Raw genomic sequence first — 24,176 nt, 5'->3', positions numbered from 1 at the left:
GTGTGTTTTGTTCCTATATTAATTCAAATAGTGAGGGTTACTTTGCCTTGGAATGTGCAACTGGATATGCAGTAAATTTTTCATCTGGGAAAATACTGGAAGCATCAGTTTGCTGATCATTTTTACATGGCTTTAGATTATGTATGTAGAACACTGGTCAGCACAACTGTGACATATAAGGCACTTGCTTCACTAGCATTCAATTATTACAATTATAATCTTATTATATTGAATCAGCTTTTTGTTCCTTGCATTCAAGGTTTGTTTGTTTTTTTCCCTGTGGCAGTGACAGCATTGCCTTATTTAAGAGAAAGAAGAACAAGAAGCAGAGAGCATATGTAATTCACAGAGAAAAGGATATTGAGAAATTTTAGTGATGTGGTAGAATTAAATTAGGGCTCATTTACTTCTGCATAACTTTTCAAAGCTTGAATCTGGATTTAGGATTTGTGACTGCTATCAAGTTACCATAACTTCTGTTATAGTCTTGAAAAAAAACAAAATAAAAAAACAACCCCCAAAAAAACCCAAACCAAAACAAAAAAAAACCAAAAAACCCCCAAAACCATGACTGGTAGAATTTTTGGAAACAAAAGCTTTTAAATGCTTTGTTTGCAATGCTAGTCCATGATTTCTTCCTTCTGCAGACTTAGCAGGGAAAAGAAGATGTTTTTACTCAAGAGTCCTTTCCTCAGGTCAAAGTAACAACTAACTTTATGCTAAGTTGAAGCTGAAAAGAACTTTAATTCAGTTATTAGAACTTTAATCAGTTATACCAAGTAATATCTTTTTATATATTTAGCACCTACCTTCTTTTTCCAACTAGCCTGATAGGCCTATTAAAAGATACTACTTCTCTTTATAAATGTTGTTTTTCTAATGTCTGATCATTACAATGGTAACACTGTTTTAGGTGAACATCCAGAAGTGTAGATATCTATCTGAACTGTTGCTGAAATTACAGATTCATTCTCTCATGTGTAGAAATCATCATTCAGGGCTCAAACAACAGCTCATGTTTCCCTTGGTAGTGATAATTTACAGTATTCCAACAGAGGCTGGATCTGGCCTTGGCTCTGCTGTGGTTCTTACACTGCCTTGTGTTGTCTGGGGCACAAAAGCTCCAAAGGACACCCAAATATCATGTGAAATTTATGTTGCTTGATCAAAGCTGGAGGGAAAAACTGAAGAGTCATAATATTTCAGTATAAAATAATAGAATCATTGAATGAATTGGGTTGGAAGGAACCTTTGAAGTCTGACCCCACAGGTGCAGTACCCTACACTTGGCCCTGTTGAACCTCATGAAGTTCACATGGACCCACTTCTCCAGCTTGTCCAGACCCCTCTGTATGGCCTGGACAAAGTGATCATAAGTTGGGTCAAAAAATTCTTGCCAATAGATGTCTGACAAATTAAATCGGTGTCAGGTATCGCACATCAAAAAGAACAGAAACACAAAGTGTGACAGAGTGGCAGCATTTATGTCCTTCTGTAATATTTTTCAGGTCTGGTGAACTGTCTGAGCTGAAGTTTCATCTTTTTATCACAAATATCTCACCCAGTTTACATCACAGATGTTCCAAATCTGACCTTTTGGAAACTGAATTGAATGCCTCTTAAAAAAAGAGAAAATAGCCTGGGAAATCCAGATGGTGTGTCATGATCATATTACCTGATGATTTTACAGGAAGAGATGAATTTCTGGCAGGAACACATCACACATGTCACTCTGCAAACTTTGGTTGAGGCACAGCCTTGGGTTAGATGTTCTGTCAGTCAGGTGGCAGAGGTAAAACAAGGAGCTGGCACAGACATCATGAAGCATCTTCTGCATGTATGGATGACACAGACAGATTCACATATACACATACAGTGTTATTTTTTAACAAGTTCAGCTCATTTCTCTTACAGCTCAGACAGCTGAAAGTAATCTGAATGTCTTCCTGACATTAAACATTTCCACATGGTTTTATAGAAATAGGATAGAGTAGTAAGCAAGAGCTGTAATGAGCTTATATATTTATCCTATGTGAATCAAAGGATGAGTGTCACTATTGATTTGTCATTTTGCTTGTTTGGAGTAAAAGAGCTTGTACCATCAGATACCTTTACTCTGCCTGTACTTATGGTCTGGGGTGTAAAATTTCCTGGAGGGTGTTTTGCCCAGGAGGGTTACTACACACGTGTGGTTGTGTCACATGCTATAGATGTCCCACTGAACAGGGCTGATGGGGAGGCGACAAAGCTTTTGGCTTACTCTGGTGAATGTATTTAACTTGTAGCACTGCAGTGGTACTGTAGGGAGGGAGAGGGTAAATAGAGAAAACTTCTCCTTTGTGAAGTTTTCACCTGCACTGGGAATAGCAGCATTCCCAGTATTAAATCATCTTGGAGTTATGTGTCAACAGTTTGAGTGTATAGAATGCTTGACTTTGTGCCTGAAACACATTTTGGGGTGGTTTTGCAAGTATTCAGACCAAATAGACAACTGATTTCTAGGCAGAAGCCATGGTGTGTGTTAATTTCAAATAGGCATCAAGGTTTTGAAAGCCATCTTAGATCAGATCAGTGTCTTTTTGTTTGGAATGTAAAAGAGTGAAGGTGATTTTTACCAACTGTAAATGAAGGCGTTTAAAATTCTGTATCCTCAGCTCAGTCCTGTGGCTGTTCCTCTTGTGGGTTTTAGTAGTGCTATCCATATTAATAGAAGGCCTACTTTATTATAATAAAATTCTCATGTTGGCTACTGCTTCAGCAAGAAAGAAAATACTTGTCTCACTTTGCTGTAACATCTATTTTAATAGTCTTAATGCACATTATCATTATAACAAGCAACAGGAATCAATGTTACTGATTAATGTAATATTGCATGTTAATGAGCCATGTTCCTGTATCATGTAGAAGGCTATATCCTTGAGACATATTTAAATAAATAACATTTAGAAGAAAGAAGCTTTCAAATAACTAAATGGTTTTAACTTAGGTCCATAAAATCAATGAAAATGGAAGCTAAAGCTCTTGCTTATCTATTAATTCAGCACTATCCCTTCTCCAGGTCAGCGTTACAGCACACATGGGACAAAATATCCTTGAATGATTTTGTACAAGATTATTGCAGTTGCCAGACACGGGAAGATAAGGTAGAGATAGAATGATAGGCTTAGAGCCCTGATATTGGCCTGGTTTCATGAGTTTATTTCAAACCCCACATGTTGTGCAGTTCTTGTGTGTGTTATATCACTGCTGTATAGACCTTTGCTTTTCTGGCCATCTAATTTGTACAGAAGGCAACCTTAAAGCTGACAGACAGCTTTAGGTCCTTTCCAGTCCCTGTACCAAAGACAAAACTACAGGTGAAACTGTACCAATATAGTAGGAATGGGATGTGTCGTTCTCAGATGATTGTGTTAATAACAAGCAGAAAATAGGTTTCTATCACATCTAAAAATGTTAAAAAAAGAAGCGTAAATTTCATTTATAAACACACTTGTGTTTCTTAGCCTGATCCTATTTGCATTCTTGGCTTTTCATGTATCTTCACTGCAGAATCTGAGTGTTTCCCAAGCAATAACAACATAAACTGCAACACTGATCTATGTTGCACCTCATAATATTTGGGATTATATTGCTTTCTAATTTTGTTTTTCTGTTCTCACTGTCTTCTAAAAATGTCCCTCCTTTATCTTTGTCTTCCACCTTTAAGAATACTAAGCTGCAGAAGTGAATTTTACTTTATTGTTATATTTATGGTCATTGTGGACTCCTCTGGTGTGAACCCAAGCTGTTTCTCTGTGGAAATAGCCCTGTCTCCTGTAATCATAAGCGTCATCTCTGAGGATGACAGCTTCAAAGTTTCAGGGGAACATTATTCTCATGGGATGCTGGTGTTGTGAAGAGGGGGGCTTCCCACATGTATTTTAAATGAATTCCTTTGAGGGTTTTGAAGTGTAAAAGCAAGACCTGGAATTTGATGGACTGTCCTTTGGGGAATAAGTAGAGAAAGCAAGAGGGATGGGTGGTACATTTTCAGCTGTTGATATGGCTGAGGTATTAAATGGCTGCATTTTTAATTAATTGAAATTTTGCATTCACATACCAAAAAAAAAAAATAAATGCATGGCTTATCCAAGGGATCACAAGCATCAAGGTGCCACTGACTTTGAGTAGAGGACTATGCCTGCCTCTTGTATATTTACTTTCACTGCAAAGGTAATAATTTTGGAATAAAACTTTCCTTGAGCTTTGGCTAGTGGAAGCACATTGCCTCAGGGAGCCCTGTGGTATGGGAGCCTTTTGGTGTCTAAGATGTTAGGCTTTTTCTAATTATAATCTTGACAGCTTTTTAGATTTTTTTAATGCTATTAGAGCTTCTTGTTAAATATTGCATTAGCTTACTTCTTTCCACACACACCTCTCCCCACCCCACCCCCAGTTAATTGTGGTTTCTAGATAATTTATTGTAGGGTTCATATTTGATGGTTCTGGTTGTTATGTGAACAGTATGCTAGCAGGAAATATGTCTTTGTAAGTAAGGTTATATATTTCTTAAATATTTTATAAACAACACATGATAAAGAATTAATGGTAAGGTTCTGGGGAAAAAAAGAAGCAATTGAATAAAAATGAGTGTGGCTGGTAATTTAATACTAGCAGGAATGACAAAAGATTTCTCTAGTAAAACTTGTGTCATGGACCTGAATCTCTAGCTGCAGTAATTACAAATGAAATATTGATATTGTGGACAACCATATTATTCATGGAATTTGGTATTCTTTTCACTCCACAAAAGTTGCATTATTTCTGCTCTGCTCTCAGGTATCTTTCTTGGAAACATTTCTGTGCAGTCGCAAAGTGCTGTATGGCACCCAATTGCTAATAGTATGGATTTTAGTGATTCAACAGGAGGTTTATGGGGCATCTAACCTGCCAGCTGGCATTCAGAAGCTGTTGGAGCAAGGAAGCAGCATGCATTTGTTTTCCCTGGAAGTCTGTTATACCTTCGAAGAGGCTACCAAACAGGGTAGAGTTTCAATGTCTGGCCTTCATGTGAATCCCTGGTTTGGCAGCTACATGGAAGGGCCACCCTTGAACATGTTCTGCTTTTCTGTCTTGGTGTTCTCAGCACTTGTTTGTGTCCACAGGATGTCAGAGGTCACCTTCACAGTTGGTAGTGACCCAGTAAGCCAAGATGTTTTCCTGTTCTTTACAAGAGAAGCACAGCAGAATTTCTCTTGGGGACCGAGGAGAAATGTTGAATAGCTGTGAGAGGATTATTTTTACCTGAGAGGTTTAGCATGGCTCAGTGCAAAGCTTAGGGGTTACTGTTTTATAGCAAGCAGCACTGTAGTGTTAGACTGTACCCAAAGGGATCAACAGGAATGCTCTTGTTACCCCACACTCAAGGTAAGGGTTTTGCTCTGTAGATGGGAAATTGGTTACAGAGAAGATCCAGGCAAGATCTGCCTTTAAGGCAGCAGTGAAGAAAAATTCCTTAATCATGATGGACTGGATAAGTGAAAACTGAGTAAGTACTGAGCCAGATTTCTTTTTTACTGGTTAGGAATAGCTTCATTGGAATTGACTTTATAAACTCAGTAGAGTGAAAGCAGGACAAATGAGAGAAGTAGGAATTTACAGTGAGACTGCTTTCTCATTTTGTGTGATGAGTATTAGTGAGTGACTTATCTCTGGGACTTGATGAAAGCTTCACCACTTTTCTGACAAAAATTTAAAAATCCCTTCCAAATATGCTACGAAATCACTGGGAATTATAGGGGAAAAAAAAAAAAGCAGCAATTTTGATCGAGTTGAAACAAAAAACACTTACTGCTTCCTTAAAATATATATACTTTCCAGTGTTGAAGAAAATCATTCAAAAGATACAAAGCCTAGATGTGAGTTTCTGGAAACCTTGGAAAGGACTTTCAAAATCAGCTGAAAGGATAAGATTTTTTTAATTTTTTTTTTTAAAGGGGGGATTCAGGGGAATGACTGTACAGCACTGGGATCCCCACAGGAATCTTTTGTTTGAAGATGATTTACTGACCATAATGATGAAAGTTAATCATCAATTGCCAGGATAAAGTGTTCTGAGCTGCAATGATAAAGACCTGGATTTAATTCCCAATATCTTGATTCCTTTTCTTATCCTTTTGTACTTACCCTTTCATGGAACATTGCAAACAACTCTCACATGTACCCTTGGAACAGTAGCATAACACTGTTCCTAAACACTGTTTGGGACTCTCCAAACTGGAAAGAAGATTTATTGTTTACTTGGAGTTTAAAAAAAAATAAAAAATATAGGAAGGTGGTTTACAAGACAACGGCAGAAATTTGGAAAGGTTAAAGTGAGAAACAGAAGGGAGAGGGAGGAGTAGGAAGAACACAAGGTGATTTGCCTGACAGCATCTTGGAGACTTTTTTGCACACTTCAAATGGGTTTTACCTTAGGAGGCATCAGTGTCAGTTGCAGTGTTTGAAACAAGGATCTCAGCTCATTATTAGATTCTCTAGCAGAAACTTGTCTTGCCTTGACAGGGTATGAGAAACACAGGGGGTACATTCATTGCTCTTGGATGCATCCCTTTTTCCACGTAGCTTCCAGAAAAGCTGTAGGTTTTGTTTAATTTTTTTTCTTTCACTGTTGTGGCACGTACTGGTTCAAAAACATTACAATAGCTTTTTCTCAGCAAGCCTTGGAGAGTAGTTTCCAGCCAGTTAGCAAGGGAAAAATAAAAGCTTTCTTGTTTCAGGCCTTACCAAAAAGAACATGAGTATTAACATGGGGACCATGCCAGGCCCAAAGTGTGGGAGACTGAGGGCAAGTCTGAAAGAGAGGGAAGTGTTTCCAGTGCCATATCATCTGTGCCATGTACACATGCAGATCCAGGTGCAGGTCTATCTTTGCTCAGCTGGTTGTGCTTTCTACTTCTTTGTCATTATAACTGGTATATAATGCTTAAGTTAGGTTTTTTTACCAGACTGGATCCTCCATAGCCTCCTCAAAATGAAAGGAAAGACCTGTGAGAGCTCACATACAAGACCAACACACATGCATGATATTGTACCCAGTGGAAGGCACATCAGATGACAAAGATGCTTTGTCTTAGCTGAAAAATCTGCAGTTCCAAGTAGGATATTGCTCTACTATGTCATGCTTAAATGTACCTTGTAAGGGACAAAAGTGAAAAAAGCAGAAAAACTGCATTTAATTCATCCTTGTGCATAAGTGATCCTTGGCTGTGGGCTCATTACATCTCCTGCAAACCTCCAGAACAGGGCTCAGCAGGGATGTGAAGGGCACAGCTCTCTCATGCTTGCCCAATGCACAGCAGCAGGTGTGGTGTATTGTGAAATAACTGGGTTTATTCATATTCATACAGAGTGAGATTACTCTGTGCTCAAGTAGTTGTGACAAAAACCAAGTGGGAAAGCATTGCTCTGAACTCTGAAGGGAGATGAAGCAGCATTTGGAGGCTTACCTTTCCAGTGTTTTAACAATTCCCCATTTAGGGGAATACAAAAAGAAACTTTTCAGTCTTTCCACTACTAGAAGAAGTATAATAGAATTGAAGCCATGCAGATGAAGAAAGCAATTAGCAGCAGAATAAAGATAAAGGGCATCCACCCCCAGTGATGTAAAGAACCTAATTTTACTTTGATAATTTTTATAATAGAGGTTGAGTTATAAGTCTTCATAAGAAACCATTTACACTATAATTTCTTGCTGAGGTCTGTCTTATATTTCTGTGTTAATCATTAAGTTACTTTCCCCAAGGTCACAAAAAAAAAATGCAGGAAATGTCAAAGCTTATTGTAAGTGAATGGAAAAAAGAAATTTGTTCCTTGGTCTATTTTCTTGGAAGAAAGAGCTTAGTTAGAAACAAGAATGAGAAAAAATCCAGACTCTTCCCAGAAACAGAACTATTAACAACTGATCCAATGACTATCTCCACATTTTCTGCAAAATTCTGTTGAATCAAACAGCATACCACTAACCTGCTTAAAGTTGGGGGTTGGGTTTTTTTGTTTGGTTTGGTTTGTTTTGGGGTTTTTTTGGCAAATAACAGATGGATGAAGTGAATGTCGCTTCCTAGTGCTCTAAGTGTGTGCAGGCTTGGTGAAGGAGGAATGCACAATGAGAGGAGAAATTCTTAAACCACTTCTGCCACACTTTGTATGTGACCTCAAGCGAAGTATTTCATCATCCAGTTGTTTTCTGTTCTTGCAAATGGAAATGCAAAAACATTTGTACTTCACCGGTGAGTTGTCTTTTTAAATTCATTAGTTTATAAGAAATAATCTACTCAATACAACCCATGTGTTTTAAGAACAGTAATAAACACAAGAAATGTTGTAGTCAGAAAGAAGTGAGGGTCCAAAGGCAGAAGAAATGGTGCTTAACTCCCTCCTGTGCCCCTGAAACTTCCTCCAATTGGTTCTAACTCAGATCTCGGAAGACTCTGAGTCTCTATAACCCTATAAATTTCAATTAATGACAAATTTGCACAGTAGTTGAACCCTTGACTTTCTTTTCCCTCTGCTCAGCCTTTAAAACCTGCTCAAATCTTCTGTTTCTGACCACGCTGCGAGAGAATTTTGCTGAAGTCACCTTATGTTAAGGCAAAGTTCAGTCTTTAGATATATTGCTTTTCCAGTAGGTCCTCCTGGTTTTCCACTAATATCATAGGATGCCTGTATGTTAGGTTTCATCTCAACCAGTTCACTGACATATCTGTTAATTTTCTCATTTCTGCTACATATCTGTTCAGCTTCCTGTTTTCTGAAGTCTAGAAATTAATTTTAGCAGAGCTCTATCCTGTCTTATGTTCACAGAACCTGATTCATTTCAGCTGCCATCTGTTGTATATTTTGGATCTTTGCATTGTGCTTCCTATAATCTGATAGTCATAAATGTACACATTACTCCCAGGGCTATGTCACTGTATGCTTAGCAAGCCCTAAGGCATGTCAAGTAATGTTAAATTTCCTACCTTCTTGAAAAATCCAGGAGAATACACTGGTTTTTGAGATTTATATATATTTTTTTCTCCACTTTTCTCATTAAACCTAGACTTAAGACATTTTTTACAGCATTGTTTTCGACCTATTTTAAAATCTAGAATGATGAGTCACAAAGTGCATAGCTTGATATGTTAAAGAAAAAGCTTTCTATTATAAATGAAATTAAATGCAGGCTTTTAGGAAACCTTGTTTATTGCAACATTGTGTTTACAAAATCTATCAAATATTTATGGAGTAATGGGGTATAGTCTTCCAAATAGGGAATTCTTTCCTTTGGCTGTGCAGCAGAACATTGTAACTTGCATCACCTGCAGCCCCTATTTGTACAAAGATCTGTATTAGCATTGGGAAGTTTTCCAGTCCAGGAGGGCTTTTTATATGGGTAAAGTCCTTAGGAACATGATTCGTTCTTACTTTTAAATAATAGGAAGGATTCCAAACTGAATCCTACACTTACAGCCATGCTCATCCTAATGATATCTTAAAAATGATAATACAGCAGCAGGTACTTGATGAAGAGTCATTTCTTCATCCTGATAGGCAGTTCCCATGGCTTTGTTTATAACAATCTGAATTGTCATAAATCCAGTTCAGTGTTTCAGTGTATGAATCTCAAGGAGTACTGGAAGTCTTCTTTTTAATATATTTTCTTTCCTAACAAGTAGCACATAGCTGCACAGTAGAAAATTCTCAGCTTTATTCCAAATCCTCTGATAAAACAAGGAGCATGTAGACTCCTACCCAGCCACTCCAGTAACTCTTAGCCTGAAGGAGCTAAGAGTTTTATACTAAATCAAATTCTGTATAAAGGACATCACAGCCTTAGTATTACTCTTAACAAAGAGAATAGGAAAATCCTATTTTGACCATACTCATCCTTTTGTTGGAATAACTGTAGGAAACATGCAGCAAGAAGTAGTCAATCCTTTTTCGTCTTGTAGACACCTCTAACCACTGCCTAGGGAAAGGATAAGCTACATCCAATAGTACTCTCTTATTTCCATTTCTTCTTCCATATTCCTCTTGTGACCCTCTATTAATCCCTTTCATCCTCCAAAGCCCAAGGAAACCTACACATAAAGTTACTCTTATCCTTTAACTCTTCCAAAAAAAAAAAAAAAAGGCTGCAACTGCTTCTGAAAATGCTTTTTATATATGAGCAAGTGCCTGCGATATTTCTAAAAAGATTTCAGGCATGTAAGTGCTGTGTGAACTACTTATTTTTAATAGCAAAATGTTGACCTAGGATCAGTGTGTCTTTCTGAAAACACAGCAAACCAGAAATTCATCCTTTTATAAAAGGCTACCAGAGGCTTATGAACCACGTGAATTCCACTTTAGGCTTCTAAAGTAGGGCATAACTGCAACTTGCTTTTGTAATGCAGGCCTTGTCCTGGCTTTCAGGCTGTTTCATTTTTAGAGAAGACTGCATTTATATTCCTTTGGGGGTATTTCAGGGACTCATGGTTTACTAAAATAGATCTAGACTTGTAAATACAACCCCCGGCCCCCACTTATCATTTAGCTGCTATGTTCTAATGTGGGGGGTTTAATACAAGAGCTCCCCCCATCATTTTCAGATTTAACTCTATAGACAAAAAACTTCTGCACTTCTTGACTATTTCAGGAATCAAATCTGCAGCACATTTCTGAAAGTCAACTTAATGTGGTTTGTAATGCTTTTTTTAAACCCAGAACATTTCAGAATTTGCTGGTGTAACTTAAGTTTCTCTTTCACAGATGTTAATTAACCTTTGACTAATAACTATTCCTAGTTATAAGAATCTTTTATGTCTTAAATGTGATGGTGATTTTATTCTCATGAGTTTACATAATGGAAGAGCTTACTTAACGATCATACTACTGAAAGATGGAAGGAGAAATTATACTACAAAATTTAAAATGTTGACTTATATTTGTTAGCACATCCTAAGGTTAGATTAGCTGGTTCTGCTGCTATCCCATTGCTTAATCCCTGCTCCTGCAAAATATCTCAGCAAAAAAAGGTATAGTTAAGGTGTAAGTTTACAAGCTTACATTAATTTTTTTAGAATGCTTTACACAGAACTTTAAGAGCCACAATGTATAATTATTAACCTCAGTGAAAAGCACCAGCATTGCTAAGTACTTAAAAACAATCAGCTGGGACCTCTCTTAAGAAAATCTCCTTTCCCTTCTATCTTCTTTCTTAACAAATTTGAAGATTTCTCTGAATTACTTTCTCTGACCATGGCTTCTGAAGATCCTGTTGATGTAAGCAGTATGAATCCAATGACACTCACAGGAGTTACTCATGTATTTCAAGTTGCTTGAATGCTTTAATCTTAAATGCTTTGCCACTTTATTACCATAGCCTTGATTTCCCATCAGTACAACATCCTTCTGTATATGGGATATATGGGGTAATTTTCATTTCATTACTTTACTTTTGCTGAGAAACTGCTTAAAGAAATACATTCTTTGAGCCTGATTTGGACAGTTTTGTAAAGTTTGTTTTCTTTATAAAGGAAACAAACAACAAAATCACAAGATTTAAAATGTCTTGATGGCTTATGGTGGTTATGAACATACTTTGTCTTAATTTTCAACACTTCAGTATTTTATATTAGCAATAAAAAGCAAGTATGTGATCATTATGGCTTAGTGTTCAGTGTTCTGCTTAGTGCATGTCTAGGAGCTGAGATTTGCCTCTGATCACAATGTGAACTTTTTCTATTCACAGTTGCTGTTAGTCACCCAATTAGTCACCTGATTATCTTAAATTAATGCTATCAATGGATATGTTTTCAGATTTGAGTTTGAAATGTCATGTTTCTGGCAACGTGTTAATTATTCAAATATAATTTTAAAATGGAGGCTGACTTAATGTAAAATGCCCTCTTTTTCCTTCCTTATGTAAATCCAAATGATTTTGATCATTGTTCCCTACAGTTGTCCTCAAAACAAAGTTGAGAGGGAAACCTGGTAAACATGACTGTCCCAGCAGGAACTGATTTATTGAGTAATCTGTTCACAAAGGCACAGATGCAGCCACGTCCATGAACTTCTCTTCCTGCTCATTCTGTGCACCCAGTGAGTTTAAGTATGAAATCTATATAATTTCACTTGCAAGTCTGGTCTCTAGGAAAGAACTTGGATACATATTTGCAGACATCCATTGTGAGTCATCAAGTAAATCATACTCATTTTCCAAATTAGTACTGTATGCTTATCAAATATGTACTTTCCAGACAGCTGTGGTCCATTAAATGTATAATTTTCTTTTTAAGAGAATTAAAAGTCAAAGTCAAAAATGAAACTTTGGGGAAATTTTTTAGAGAAAGAATATTGGAACATTTTTTGAATTAGAAATTTTAGTTGGTGGCTACAAATTTACAGGTTCTTTTGGCCCAGCTAAATGATTGTACCATGAAAGAGAATATAGAACCTCTTGCTACCAAAAGGACAGATATTCTAGATATTTTGTTGTTCTTTTATAGATCCCAATAACATAATTTTTGCTCTCAGGGATGATGGGAGGGAAGGATCATCAAGCTTGCCACCCAAAATATGCTCTGCAGTTTATTATTTGATATAATAGATCTGACAGATGCAACTAGTTGGAAGACTTTAAAGGTTCAGCAAATTTTGCATATGACACACACTTATTTGAATCACCCATCTGTGCTCTCAATGGCATGCACTAATGTTCAATACAATAGGGTATCAGGCTATTATATAGGTACAATTCTGTGCCATATGTTCACTGTAGGGAGAGTGTATAACCCAAATAGTACACAGAAAATTCCTGGAGAAAGAATGATTTATTTTTTTTTAACTCTCAAGCTAACAAGAAATACAGAAGTTATCTGTGCCCTCCCCACAAAACATTATTTACACATACATTTCTAAAACTTTATCCTATTTCTAAATCAAAGTCAATGTTCACTGGCCCATCTGTACATCTGAAGGCATGAGTTAAAAGCTTACAGAATCTATTGAAGGTAACTGGATTATCCCCATTTTCTATGTTAAATACCATGCATTTACTGTTTAGTTAATAATCCTCTAGCTGAAGAGCTAGAATGAATCTAACATTACTAACACTTTATTGAGTCTACAATGCTAACAAACTCAAATCTTAAAATTGTGAATTTAAATTTTTTGCCTCCTGCTATGGAAATTACTCACTCTGTGTGTAGCTGTAGCAAAATGTCATTAATAATACAGCTACTGACTTTGTTATCACAGGGACCCGTGCCTGAAATCTTGGACCATCATTACATTTTATTGCTTGATACTATATAAATTCTCTCTACTTGTTAGGGAAAGGATGTACCTTGAACACCCCTAGGATTTTAAAAAAGAGAACTTTAAAACTTCAAAAAAAGAGAAACTTAGCTCAATATAAAAACTCTGGTAACTGGGCTTTATACTGTGTCCTAAACAAGTAGACTTTTGAGAGCAGGAGTGTGAGTACCATTTGTCCAATTCTGAGAAATGTTATGCTTGTATCTGCTGTGCATTTTGTTGTTTTTCTCCAGAGAGCAGAGTTATTGTCAGCAGATAAAGAATTAGAAATATCACATTGTCCCAAACCCATCAACTCTTACTTAAAGAGCTGTTGTGGAAATGGAAGCAAGGGCTACTCTGACATTTTGCTCTTAAATTTGCTATGCTTTTTGTAAATAATATATTGTAGTCCTAGACTTGACATTTTGTGAATCCATTTGATTTTGATGATCGTTTCCTGTTCCCCAGCTTCTGTGTTAAGTTCCTGAATTATTAAACAGCAAGCATGAAGGCAAAGTTTCTCCTCTAGAAGGGTTTGGAGCTTTCTGTCCATATCGGAGCCTTCAGTAGCTGTGTAAATAGTGCTCCCAAGTATCACCTCCTGTCTGGAAGTTCTGCTAGATTAGAAGTGATGTGCTGAGTTCCTTTCATGCTCCATTCACTATAAGGTTTTTATCTATCCATTTGGGAATCCTTAATATAACATGCAGAGCAAGTCAGCTCCAGTTTCAAAACAAGTACCACATGAAAACATTGAAAACATGTCAAAAATAAAAATATTTTTCTTATGACAAGTATTTGATCCCACTAATTTCAAGTGCTGGCTGTGCTGGTCTTGTTTTGTGAATGCTCCATTCCTGAGATGTTTTGAATTTTCCTGCCTATAATTATGCTCCTCTAAAAATACAGTATGTAAATAGGAGAAAATAAGTGAGGCAAGACACTTTTCTTCTGACAGTCTTTTACATAAATGCTGCCCCCTCAGTTCTCCCATGACTGTTTCTCAGAGCTATGCACTTTGATTCTGTCAAGAGGTGTGGTAATGAGAGCAGATATAATTATGTTTCTAAAAGCTGGTGACCACAGTCCCAATTAAATGGTCTTTTTAGGAGGCTTTGAAAGCTTTGAATAGTGGAGAAACGTTTAACTTGAAGTGTTTAAAAAGAATGAAGCTCCAAGTTAATGGAAAGTTGTGAACACCCAGGTTACTGGTATCAGTATATATTTTTTTTAATGCATTTCTGTTTATACTTCAGTAATACTTAGAGATTTAAATCTGTAGGAAGAATCTCCCTATAGTAAGAACTCATAGGGGAGTCTGCCTGTAAGCGTGTGCATGCAAATGTATCTCTATACCCATATATAACTAAAGGAAAAACATCCACCTTTACCTTCCAGGAAGAAACTTTGTAATGGGAATGTTTTGGAGCATTTAAACATGACTGTACATGCGGGTAGATGTAAAGCAGTAGAAGTAGTGTTTGTACTGTCTCTGTCCTTGAGATCTCAAGAGACAAACCTGACAGTAAAATCAAAGAAACTCCATGACCTGGCTACTGGCATCAGCATTAGCTGATTGGGAAGTTCTGGCTAATGCTGAAGACAAGCCTTGACAATTTAAAGGCAATGCAGCTCTGTTTCATTCAGCCTGCTGTGAATGGCTCTGTATACATGGCCTTTACCTTGGCTGATCATTGTAGAATCAGTTTTCCTTCATGCATGGCAAGAAATGCAGTGATTTGGAGTTAATATAAGGGAATGCAAGGTTGGTCAACGTGGTGCTTTGCCTCTGAAGTCCCTGGTTCTGTGCTGAGTGTTTGTGAAGAGAGGGTTGGGTTGCAACATTCTCTTCCCCTCTTTTACTTTTCTGAAGAAATTCAGCTCTGTGAGGTAGCTGGAGAATGAAGTTTTACTGACAATGGCTCATTCAGAAAATTGAGAAAATATGACTTGTAGGTTGTTTATGATCTCTGTGGTATCAAGAGTGTGGATTTCTGGATGGTAAAATACTGCACAGGTTGCAGCAGTACGGTGAATTGTATAGAGCTCAAAGCATGTGGCTTGAAAACAGATGACATGAAGTATATTGGGGAGAGGGGTGGGAGAACTTCATTCCTTCCAAACTCTATATGAAAATATTATGCACAATTAACTTGATTTTCTCTGCAATGTTCAATTACATGGTTACATGAAGACCATTTTGCTCTGCTATTTAGGCTCTGAAACTGGTTCTCAAGAGAGCTGGGCTGTATGCTCAGCTGTGCCATAAACAAAACTATATAGCTGCTGTACCACCAGCCCCTGCAGTTAATAGAATTAGTTGGGGAGAAGGCTTTTCCAGCAGAAGGCAGACTAACAGTGTTTGTTCCTAGCAAATGTAATGACTTGTGCAAGAATCCCAAAACCTATCTCTCCTGCTGAGACTGCTGCTTTGGGCCACTTTTTTTCTTTTTTTTTTCCTTTTTTTTTTTTTTTTTTCAGAGAGAGATATTGGAGGGCAAGATTACAAAGATTATTCGTATATTATATTTATTTATCCAATTGCTGGTTTGGGACGAAGTTTGTTCATTCCAAGTTTGAAGGGGACAATGAATTAAAAAGTAAAAGAAGACTGGTTTTTTTAACATTTTTTAAAATTATATTTTGCTGTTTAGATAAATATGTAAAGGAGGATCTTTTCTGATGATGTTAGTAGACAACCAAACCTACCTGTCTGAAACAAACTAACACACACAAAAAGCATATAAAAAGCAAGTCTTACCATTTTACCTAAATTGACCATGTTTTTCTCAGCTGTGTCTCTTTGTAACCTTATACAAAGGATGAATTTAGTACATCCTGACATGCACTGTTATTATAGCAGCATCACAGAGATCTTTGAAAGAAAGTCGAGATTAATGTTCATATATTGCTGGCAATTTTACATTTTCCTTTTGGAACTGAAAGTCTGGATCTTAAAAATACAGATCTTCAGTTCTATTGCACGAGGTAGATACCACTTTTTTTAATCTTGTGGTCTAAAAAGTGTTAATATCTTTCTTAAAATTACAAAGCAATGTGTTTGAGAGGTGTAGAAAACAAATGTAGCATTTTATTTGTATGTACACAGACTAAAAAAGCAATGAGTTTATAACAAAAATAATTTATTCAGAGAATTTTGTTAGTAAATTCAAGAGACTGAAATTCTATTTGTTTATTAGAGTTACAGAATAACTGGGGGAAGTTGGCAATTTGGGATACTCGTTCCTGCTCAGCCTTTATTCCTGAGGTGAACTCCTATCCCTCATGCAAAGGGGAGCAGTTCTGCTCCTGGTAGTGGATCAGTCTTTATATTATTAGGAGATTTAGCTTGTTGGCTTGAGAGAACTTACTCAGAGGCTTCAAGTTAAGCGTGTGCATAAGTCTTCATTAGGATCTGGATTGTAGTCATTACCTGTAGAGAGAGAATTGATTCATGATCTGAAAGCTCAGGTGGTGGAACAGCTGTGTAACATTGCATTCAATTCATTACAGTATGTCAGACTGGAAGATGAGTATCTGTAAACCAATATGAATTATTAATGTAAGTAGAATGTTAAAAGCTGCACGGACTTGTGATATAGGCAAGTGAGTTGGGACTGGAGTGGTGAATGCTGATGATAAAGGCCATATGACAGCTTCCAGATGTCATTTGTCATGGCTGTTACCTGTGCATTCGTCACCTCTAGAGCATTTTGCTCCCACTGCAGTGCTGCTGGTTAAATGCATGGACTTGGGTTTTCTTTGAGAACATTGGCTCTCAGGGTCTGGATCTGTTTCAAGCATCCTTTTCCTCTCATGTAATTCCAAGGGGTGGGAAGCCACTGCTTTACTGTAAGCATCTGTTCTTTTCTCTACTTCTACTGGAAATGAAACAAATAAATGTCTCTCCTTTCTTCATTATAATTTTTTCCCCCATTAGCTAGAAGCTGTGATGTCTGGAAAAATTACCAAGCTCTTAGCTCTTCCACTGAATTGCTTCCTCCTTGTGCTGAGTGTATTCCCTGCACAAGCTATGTTTTCATTGCAGCCCTATAGGGATTAGAAGGCAGTTCACCCGGGATATTAGCTTTGTATTTTATGGAAAGTTAGGAAATAAGTATCTGGGCTGCCTTTGACCCTGTCCTGGCAAATATCCTAAACGTGGAGTGAAGTTTTACCCATCCAAAACGTGATCAGGTGGGACACTGCCAGGATATCTGATGCAGGCAGACATCTGGAGGGATAAGGGGTGCACACTGGGGGCAACTTCAGTCCTGAACTTGACTCTTTGGGTGGGACCATGGCTCACCAGCCTCCTGTACTTACCCTGCCTGTGTTTCTAGTAATTCTGCAGGACTCCGTGTAAGACACTTTGCCTCCTAGAAAGGGAATTGGATTTATATAGTGGCATGTTGCAAGGGAAATGGGATTTAAAGAGGGCCTGATATGGACCTTGGGCCTGAAGGAAGGCTCAAGAGGGACTTTTTATGATAGTCCTGTCACTACAAGGGGGAATTGTTTCAAACTGAAAGATTTAGATTAGACATCAGGAAGAAATTCTTTCCTGTTAAGGTGGTGAGATACTGGTCCAGATTGCCCAGGGAAGCTGTGGCTGCCCCATCCCTGGAAGTGTTCCAGGCCAGGTCGGATGGGGCTTGGAGCAACCTGGTCTAGTGGGAGGTGTCTTTAGGAGCTTTCTTAGGAGCTAGGTGATCTTTAAGGGCTCTCCCAACCCAAACTGTTACATGATTTTGAGACTTAAGCTGCTCCACAGGTCATGTGAAAATAAAGTGCCTTCACCTCTGAAAATACACTGAATTCCAGGGTACTCCTAGAATGGGAAAGCAGGGTGAAACTCCCTCCATTCCTAGATTCTGATCTCATTTAAATGGACAAAAATCCAGTGTTTGGTAATAAAGTTCTTTCAGATTTAAGGGAGGTGAAGATCCAACCCATGCGATCAATCTTGTGAGTAAAGAGGTTTGGGATTAGATATTCTTTTTGTGTGACACTTGAGCAATCTGCTGTTATCAAAGACACAGCAGGAGTTAGTTTTGAAGCATCCGAATAGCTTCTTTAGTGACAAAGCATTTATACATGTAAATTTCCAAAGAAAGTTGGCAACCCTTTTGTGGGCTCAATTTGCACCTGTCATTCACTTGCAGATGCAAATTTGATCTACTTGCAGCTCTAATTACAGTACTTGATTGTCATCACAAATCAGGTAGTAAGATGTGAAACGACTGAGGTTTGTGGCACCATTTGTTGCTAAAACATGAGTGCAAATGTTATCATCAAAAGGCAGTGAACCGGGGCTTTTCCCTGCTGATACACTCTACAAATAAGTACAATATGGAAATAAAAGGAGCTTAAGTGAGAAAAATAACAAGGAAAGGAGTAGGCATGTGGTGAAAGCAAGACAGTAATAAGGGGAAATGTAGATTATTTTGTCTATTGCAACAAAGATAATGATACTTTTCCAGTGAAGTGTTTTTTAAGTCCCAGTTGTCACTTTTACCTTCCACATTTTTTTTCTGTAAGGAATTCTACTTCCTTTATTTTTTGCTGACAGCTTTCTAATTTTCAAGTGAAAGATGACTTTATGAAACTATTCATTAGATTAGTATTATGCCTTGTCTTCCCAATTTTTCATTGCATTTATAATAAAAATTATTATATACTTACGGTTTATTTTCAACATACAGGAATTTGAATTTTGAATTCTCCTCGCTGTTGAGGTCTGAAAATTGTTAATTAAAACTCATCATTAATTTCTTTTAAATTAAACAAGAGATAGGTACAACATGTTATTGTGCCTCAGCTAGCATCTGCTAGACTGTGATAATTCTGCACAGTTAGTTTTCTTTTTCATTTGGAGAGTCTGTTGCATAAAATGTATATTTTAAATAACAACGGATTGATTATTTTATATTTGGATCTGAGAGCAGGGCCTTAAAAGGGGAGGTAATTTCACTTCACAGATCCTCAATGCTCAATTAAACAATGAGCTCATGAAGAAGAAACGTCAATGGAAGGATGGACTCACTTATCTAAGTCAGAATATAAATATATAAATGTATTTAACATGTACACGAACAGATTCCATGGTGTTGCAAGCTACTTGGTGAATTTTTCTAATACCTGTGTTATTTCAGCCAGTGGCCTCCATCTCATTTCTTTCCCTTTTTATTGAGCAGATACCTTAACTCAAGGAATGATTATTACTATGGAGATTTCTAAATTGCTGGGTCCACAGAGTCTGCTTAACCTAATGGAAAAGGTCTTCTTTTCCACTTCCCTCATTACCAAATGAGAACATTCTGGCCTGAACAATGGATGTACTTAAGCACAGATTTATGAAGTTTAGATGATTTGTACTGTTGTTTTACAAAATGGTGTCATCTTGCAGTATGACTTTTTTTTAATGATGAAAAGCTTTTCCAGGCCCAAACTGCTAATGGCATCCGCAGCTTCCATGCCTCCCCCACACACGTGGTCCAAAAGGCCACAGATAATTTCTGCCAAATCAAGACCATGGAGAATTTATAATCAGCTTTAATGTATTTGGGAGCTAAAGTACCTTAGTCCTTCATCAAAGGGAATGATAAAAACCAGAATTAATATGACTGGACTTTAATTATTTCTGAGCGCATAATTACTCTTTAGCTAACTGGACAGGAGCTGTGTTATTTCATTTAATCTGAGCAAAGGAAAGCCATCTGCAAGCATGCAGCAGTCAACTATTGGCATTTTAAAATGCATCTTGTTACTTCCTCTGCATCGATTGCAATGCAAGCAGAATAAATATTTGAATAATACTTTCAATAATGTCAGGACTATTTTCAGAGTAAATTAGTAGAGAGTTTGATAGGAGATCCTTACCCATGCAGCATTCCTTTAGCTTTTGTAATAAAAACAAAGAATACTTTTGCCTTTAGGAGACATAAAATGCAGCAGTCACTTCTTCCCCCTTGTAAACTGACTTAGGGGTCTACTTTCCTATTACATTGGTGAGAGTTATGGGTATGCAACAATATGAGACCAAACCTGAAAGAGTCTCTTGATAGATAAATCATATTTGCATTAACATTTTAGGAGCATTGTTTGTAGTGAAATGAGGCAACCAGGTGCCACTAATTGCCAGGGAGTGAGCATGAGCTTGTGCTTCAGGACTCACCTTGTATTGGCCCCCTGGTCCTGCTCATGCGCAGTTGGGGCCCACCCTAATTAGGCACAGGTGGGCTTGACACAAGCTCATGCTCACTCCCTGGCAATTAGTGGCACCTGGTTGCCTCATTTCACTACAATTGTTATCTTTTTCCCCAGTATTTGTGGTGCCTGTTACTTTGTTGATATTTAGTATTTACTACATAAATTTTAGCAAAAATTTAGGCCAGCACAATAAGGCAGCATATCTAGTTGAAGGCTAATGTCTTAAACATAGCAAAATGGTCATTTTGTAATGGGGATTCCCAGTTTTGTAAGGGAAATGCTCAAGGAAGAGGAATAAGTGAGCTTTCACAACAGGTCAAGAGAACCTACAGTAGAATAAGAATGGAAAGTGGAAAAAAAGCTTTGAGCAATCATAATTCTGTAGGATGTATGCTCTTTTTTTTTTTTTTATTGGTGTCCAGTCCATCATATCTAAGTATCAGTATTTTTAAGATTAACTTCTGTTGCCTGAAAATAATATTAAAATGGTGGAAGAACCTAAAAGATCCATATATTGAGTAAAAGGAAATAAATCTATCTGAGGGATATCTTTAATATACCAAATCATAATTTTTTTGTAGAGTATTAATTCAAACCTACAGAAAACTATATACCTACTAAGAATCTGATTTATTTTTACTTAAGAAAGGCTATTTCTGTTCCTTTTTGCAAGATCTTTTGGTAAGATTTTATTTTGTTTTTCTGGTAGTGATTTCATCGGGTTTTTTTTTCTGTGTAAGGACTTTTTTTTTTTTTATATGATTGTACAGACCCAACCATGCTGTCCATGTAGTCTGTTATGCAGAGAATCAGCAGCAAAAGCCATTTCTTCCTGATATTAGAATGGGAATTACTGCTGAAATGGGTGGAAGTCTAATTCACAACTTCTCCTAATATTACTTTCATGATTTCAGAAAATGTCTTCAGCAGCCATGCATGGAATAGTCAGCACAGCATAAACAGCCAAGCTCAGAGTTTAGCATCCTTTTTGAGGATTCAAAGTTGAAGCCCTTGTTGCTGCTCTACACTGTTTTAGACAGCCATATGCACACTGGATCTGGAGTTTATGGTTGTTTTGGGGATTGCAGAGTAATTTACAGGCACAAGTGTCACAGCATACTTGTGTGGATGCATAAAAGTACAGTTAATACGTGGTTTCATGCCTGGTGCATGAGGACCAAACTCTGCTCTGGTTTTGAGACCTGAGATAGCATTGTAACTCCAGATAGAAGAAAATCTCTGAAGCATTTTTGGTGTGTGTTTCTCTAAGCTAGCTGAGTGGTGATGAAAGTGGTGCATTATATTTGCAGGTTGGAGTTATCTTAGGGCAGAAATCATGTCTCATCTTTCTTGATACAATTGTTAGTGATGCCTGGTGGGTCTGCCTTGTCTCCATCAGGGATGAGTCCTCCTGTTTGGAGGATGTGGCAAGCAGAGCCTCTGTATTGTATATAGATCTACAGCTGTATTAGAAACCATGCTTAATATATGACAGCTTAAAAATAGGTCAGCCCTATAAAGTGAAGGAATTGTGTATAATGTGTATTGCAACTTGATTATAAGAAAGCTGGTATGATTTTTTTTAATGGTTTTCAGAGAAATTCACAACTATGTAAATGCTAAAATGATTCAGGTGATGTTTAATAGTTAGCTTTAATTATGCTTCACTGTATTATAAAATCAGACATGATCTAAGATCAGTAATTTGCCTGGTGATGGTTGATGTACTATGGTGTTGAGATGTGGGGCAATCATCTGTAGAAAATACCTCAAAAAGGCCAGATATTATAAACATGTAACACTAACTGTCTTGGTTTCATCCTTGGGCTGTGTCTGGCTCTCCTTTATTAAGTCTTAGGTCTTAGAACTTCAAGTCAATTCTTGTTCACCATGCTGAAAACCCACCATGAAACTACTCTTACTCTTTGCATGCATCTTGTACTTTTCTGGTTTTATTCTTTCAGAAGAAAAGTTGCCATGGTATGAGAATTTGGGCAGCAAGACATTTAAATGTGTGTAATGGAATAAGGTGACATTATCTAGATGCTTTATATTGTAAAGATTACATTCAGGGCTTGTACTAGGAAAAGCTTTTGTACTCACCAAGGCTTTGTACTAAACTGAATGATTGTTGCAGGTGTGACTATAAAAATGCTCACATTTAATTTATGATGTATAGTTCTAGTATTGTATTGAGTTTAAATCTATACTCCTGGCTGACTCAGTTATTAAGGTATTCAGCATTGGTTTGCAATACTATGGTCCAGTTCCTACGTTCAGAGTTAAAATCTCATGATATTTCCTGGGTTGTTTCTCTTTCTTAAGTCCATTCACCTGGTACAAACATTTTATGATATTTTTTTTTTAAGATATTACACAAATACATGGTATTTTGCTGACAAACAGCAGGTTTAATTTTGAATGACTAATATCCTGTGAAATAACAGAGCTAGAGAGAGAGCATTTCAAATACAAATGTTTTAATACACCATAGTGCTCAGAGTTAATGCATGTCTCTTGCCTACATCTACTGCAAATATCAACACATACTGTTCATCTCTTTTGTTGCTGTTGTTTTTGTCTATTGCTATTTTATGCATGAGAAAGTTCTTGTTTTCTACTCTGTGCTTGGCTGGCTTTTTCTTTTTTTTTTACTTATTCCTGTGTTTGTACTGATTGCTTTTTTGCATGCAAATTACAGAATGTCATGGAAATGAGAGAGCTCTGAAAAAAAAGAAAAGATAATGCTGAATTCCAACTGTCTTTTGTTTGTGCGTAAGTGTGTAAAATATATGATGTGGAAATATTTTCAGAATAGCCTTTGACTTTCCTTCTGGTGTATATTTTTATTACTCAGTAAAGGAGAAGGCATTTTTCCCATTGGAAAATATGATGAATCTTTTATTACTTGTTAATAATACAGGTGCTGGGTGTGAGAGAATTTTATCTTGCCATCCATTTATAGAAATAAAGAATTATGATATTGTGTTTCTTGCCTGTATTAAAACTTCAATTCCATATTCAATGCAAAATCCTGGCCCCATTGAAATCAATGGCAAAAACCATTGCCTTCAGTTGGTCTAGGATTCCACTCTGGTTTCTAGTTTACATATGGATTTTCATCATTCTTTAGAAATATCTCAGCAGGTGGTCAAAGGTTTCAAGGGAATCTACAGTGGTGTTGAAAGGAGAATGTAATGAAGGTATCGAAAAAAGCCACAACCAAAACCAAAAACCCAAAGCAAACAATAGAAAAGCCAAACCCATGCTTATCATTGTAAAGCATTAAATGGTTCCACTTAAGGATGTGAATTAGCATTTCACAGAAAATATTGTTTTAACCAACTATCAAGACATTTCACCACCCTATTGCATCAAATGTAAGAGGTAATTTGACAGTTGTTGTCTCCAATATTCTTAATAACTACAATGAAAAACACCAATTAAATTGAGTGGATAAATGCAGTTTATGGTGGGTATGCTTTTAGTAAACAAGCTTTGATTCTTCATTTAAAAACAATAAAGCACTGGGCACTCTTTGATTCTTGTGCTAGATGTTTCTAATAGCCATACCCCCTAGGGAATGTTTTGCTGTAATGTTTGAAAAACTTAATGAAAAATGGGTTGTTATAAACTAAGATTTCCCTCCCTGCAAATGTTTT

At 36.9% G+C, this 24,176-nt stretch overlaps 1 protein-coding gene across 7 annotated transcripts in view; it reads left to right on the top strand.

The window, feature by feature from the left end:
* The window catches only part of NLGN1 (neuroligin 1), a 266,450-nt gene that overhangs the window by 67,968 nt on the left and 174,306 nt on the right, over window positions 1–24,176 (top strand). The window lies entirely within an intron of this gene.

This window comes from Calypte anna, chromosome 9, assembly GCF_003957555.1.
Source record: "Calypte anna isolate BGI_N300 chromosome 9, bCalAnn1_v1.p, whole genome shotgun sequence".
NCBI classification, from domain to species: domain Eukaryota; kingdom Metazoa; phylum Chordata; class Aves; order Apodiformes; family Trochilidae; genus Calypte; species Calypte anna.
This window is presented reverse-complemented; position numbering and strand designations above follow the sequence as displayed.